The 4,179-nt window shown below is 38.7% G+C and overlaps 1 protein-coding gene across 7 annotated transcripts in view; it reads right to left on the bottom strand.

Annotated features, from left to right (window-relative positions):
- LOC106876253 (uncharacterized) overlaps positions 1 to 4,179 on the bottom strand; it is a 46,467-nt gene that overhangs the window by 32,748 nt on the left and 9,540 nt on the right. For 3 of the 7 annotated variants that reach the window (XM_052975502.1, XM_052975505.1, XM_052975506.1), the window contains exon 2: positions 1,296 to 1,423. The exons of 1 other annotated variant lie outside the window; for it this stretch is intronic. The gene's annotated coding sequence lies outside the window, so the exon portion shown is untranslated. The remainder of the gene's footprint in view (positions 1 to 1,295; positions 1,424 to 4,179) is intronic. 3 more of the 7 variants (XM_052975501.1, XM_052975504.1, XM_052975503.1) reach the window with 1 other exon arrangement.

The raw sequence follows: 4,179 nt of genomic DNA, 5'->3' as shown, positions 1-4,179 counted from the left end.
ATATATATATAGGTAGATAGGTAGATAGATAGACAGATAGATTTAGATGAATTAGCTACTTAAGTTGAGGCACCAGAATTTAGTACGGTATTATCCATACAATTTCAAAATAAGGTGATTAAAATCAAAATAAGCAACAAGGATATCCAGAGGTAACGCAGTACGATCGTTTCAAGCAACTCCATTTAATTGAACAATGCAATCATTATATCAATTTAAATGCAGCGCAATCCTCAGCTGCATAAAGACATAGAATTAAATTAAATTAAAACAGATGGACACATTAGTATAATTTTACCTAAAACCTCCAAGAAGGTAAAGAGATAAACAAAGAACATGCTGTCTTCATTTCAGCTTAGAAGCTACTAAGGTATCAGGAAGAAAGACTAGTTAGAAATCTAGCTTGGCACTGTTTTTTGGGGTGTTTTAATTTATAGTCTTGTTTATCAAATCTTTGTATATCAAAATCTAAGACCAAAGAACAAGAAGCAGTGTCTGTTAGGAAGGGGGATGAGGGAGTCGACACAAATCATAGTGGGTATAACCGTAAAATCATCAAGATTAATTTGAAGTAATATAATGAGATTTGGTAAAGCAATCATAACTCAAGATGTTAGCTGACAATTAAAGGGAGAAAATTTGTCATGGAGTACTATAGTTAAATATTTTAAACAATATTGCCATATTGTATAAAGTTAAAATCTAGGGTTATTCAGAAGATTATTAAGAAGAATATTATAACAAAAGGATTAAAATTTTTTTGAATACTTTTCAGTATATACCAAATCTTACCACAATTTAATTTAATTCTATGTCTTTATGCAGCTGAGGATTACTCTGCATTTAAATTGATGTAATGATTGCATTGTTCAATTAAATGGAGTTGCTTGAAACGATCGTACTGCATTACCTCTGGATATCCTTGTTGCTTATTTTGATATATATGCTTTATTTTAAAGCAGCAGAAATGTAACAAAAGCTGTTACTCAGAGTTTCACGTTCCCGTTCGTCGGACAGTTTTGTTAAAATAGAACAGAAATAACGATATAATCAAAACTAGTTAAAGGATACATCTTTAAATATGGATTTGTTTCATTGGTCCTTTCAATTAAGTTTTAAACATGCAATGAATAAAATAAACAAAATAAATGAATTTGATATAAATTCATCCTGTTATAAAAATCGAAGAAAACCTTAAATCGAAGAGCGAATTCAAAATACATATTGAAAATAATTATATGCGAAATATAATTCAATTAATGCATTAAAAATTAAAATTAAAATTTTCACGCTACATTACATAAATATTTTACAACAGTATTAGTAGGTGCAGGAGTGGCTGTGTGGTAAGTAGCTTGCTAACTTCCGGTTCCGGTGTTCAGTTGCTGCCTACAGTTTACCAAGGTGAACATGAGTTTTGGCTCTGTCCAAAAAAAAAAAGAAAAAAGAACAATTTGAAGAATTCGCCAGGGTAAGTCGTTTTTGTTGCTCAGCTGGGCAACAATTTATTGCTTGTTATTTATTTTTCAGTAGACTGTTGTCCAGCTCTGTGGCATTTTCGCTTGCCTCTGGCGAGTTTTTATGTGTGTTCATTACGAACAAAATTGCGTGTTTGCTGTCTGTGGTGGGCGTGTTCGCTCCACTACAGCTGTGAAGATTTTTTTTTCGTTTGGCATTTTTAGCCGAAAACGTTTGAAGTACCTACTCGGAGCACCTATTTGGAGTACCATATGGAAGATTCAGTGTCTGTGACTTTTTATTTTTACTATCTATTTCTATTCTGTCTCTTCCTTTTGTTTAGTTTTTTTCTTCCATCCTTTTAATTTTTGTGATATTTTTTCCCTTAGAACTGTTTTAAAATTTATTTTGAACTCTTATTTTTCTTAAACGGACATGGCACCTCAAAATATAAACACTGTCTTGGAGTGGGAATTGTGCCCACCCAAGCAGTGGTTGAAAGAACTGGACGAAAGAACAGTGACGCTCCAAACCTACTCAAAGGTGTTGGATAGCGTCACTGTCTTTCCTCAAACCACTATTGAAAAAGAACTTAAAAAATTTAATACAAACTTTAAATATATTTTAAGGGGAGTCAAATACGCAACCGTGTGGTTGCTTTTTGACTCCCTGAGTGAAGCTCGCAAATTTGCGAGTGGGTCCATTGAGGGCAAAGAAATTTTATTTCTGCCCACATATTGTGGACAAAAAATAACGAGGGATTGGGTCTGCGGGTTGCCACCTGAAATAAAACCCGAGTAGATAGGGGATTCTTACCACCGGGGTCTAGGCGGCACCGGAACCAAGCTCGTCAATATAAAATTTTTGCCAGCAATTGACTGGGAGGGGTCAAAATCGGTGTTGACTCTCTGGTCCCAGTCGATTGCTAGTCTGGTGTTTCCGGACTTTTTAAGGATGGCTGGGTCAAGGTACCCAGTAATTCTTGAGGGACGTCCTCCCAAATGTCACAAGTGCCTTGAATCCGGCCATTTAAAAACGAACTGCCCCAAGGGCCGAGGTAAGGCCCCGGAGCAGAGGAAAAAAGAAAATGTAGTTGCTCACCAGGAGAAATAGAGGTTGCGGGAGAGGAGGAGGACATCTCGGGTGTGCCGAAGGATGCCCCAACCCCCACAACCAGTAAAAAAAAGAAAAAGGAGAAACGGGAGATGGATCGGGAGGCTCTGTCAATGGGATTTGCGCCACTGACAGAGCAGGTTGCGGTCCCTCCTGGTGATGAGGAAACGGAGTATATCTTCTGTTACCCCAAGGGAGGGCCCGTTGAAAAGTATCTGGATGGCCTATTAGACCGAGAGCGTTTCGACTCGGTATGTATAGACCATCCATGTTGGCCTCCACAGGTGGCTGTGGAGGTTTTAAATCATAGTGAAGTCATGGAGGTCCTGTCAAAAAGAGGATTTTACTTACGTCATTCGGGGCCTGCCTGTGCGAGATCCAGTGATGGCGAGGAAGATTAGATCTTTAAAAAGAACTTTCATTGAACTTTTGACTTTTATTGGATTTGTATTTAACAATGTTTTCGAGGGGTTATCGGTCGGCGGGCGCCGGTGCCTCTCTCATTTTTATTCACCTTTCGTTATCATCCTCATCACATTAATGTCTTTGTCCAGCCCGCAGCTACTACTCTATGTACAGCCCTTGTGGATAATTTCAATGAAATTAAGTAGCTTGCTAACTTCCGGTTCCGGAGTTCAGTTGCTTCTTACAGTTCCACGAAGTTGCACGTCCTAAATTGAAAATTTGTGAAGTCAGCCGAGGTAGATGTAATTGTTTTTTGAGATGGATGTAATTTACTGTGTTTTAATTTTTTTTCAGTAAATTTCGCCCAGCTCTGGGGCAGTTTCCTCTGCTTTCGGCGAATTTAAGATGTTGCTCACTCAGTAAGCAAAATTGTGTTTCTCGTTCGTCGTTATTGGTGGGCGTATTCGAGTCACCATAACGGCGGACTGAGAACTTTTTGTGAAAAAATTTTGTGTCTCACTTAATTGCGAGAATTGTTGTTTTTGTGAAATTTTGAAAATTCTAACAATTTGTGAAGGATTTTTTTGTGTTCCTGCTATTTCACCTGGAATACTGGTGGCCGGAAGATTGTATTGTGGAATTTCTTCTACCAATTTTTGTTGGTGTAATTTGTGACCCTTTGCTCCGGTTGCTGTGTTCCTGTGGATATACTAGTTGGCCGGAAGATCGAAGTTGCTGTGCTTTGGACTGTTTTTATTTTTTTTATTCTTCCTTCCTTCCTTTTTTTTCTATTCGATTAAATTCTTTGTTTCGAACTTTCTGCTGTTCTATCTTTACTGATTGTGGAGGTGCAATGACTCGTGGTCTTAAGATCGCGGTTTCGATTCCCAAACCGGGCGTTGTAAGTGTTTATTGAGCGAAAACACCTAAAGCTCCACGAGGCTTCGGCAGGGGATGGTGGCGAATCCTGCTGTACTCTTTCACCACAACTTTCTCTCACTCTTTCTTCCTGTTTCTGTTGTGCCTGTAATTCAAAGGGTCAGCCTTGTCACACTGTGTCACGCTGAATATCCCCGAGCACTACGTTAAGGGTACACACGTCTGTGGAGTGCTCAGCCACTTGCACGTTAATTTCACGAGCAGGCTGTTCCGTTGATCGGATCAACTGAAACCCTCGACGTCGTAAGCGACGGAGTGCCAACA

This window comes from Octopus bimaculoides, chromosome 21 (genome assembly GCF_001194135.2).
Source record: "Octopus bimaculoides isolate UCB-OBI-ISO-001 chromosome 21, ASM119413v2, whole genome shotgun sequence".
Classification (NCBI taxonomy): Eukaryota; Metazoa; Mollusca; class Cephalopoda; order Octopoda; family Octopodidae; genus Octopus; species Octopus bimaculoides.
The sequence above is the reverse complement of the archived record's forward strand: the minus strand, read 5'-3'. Positions and strand labels throughout refer to the sequence as shown.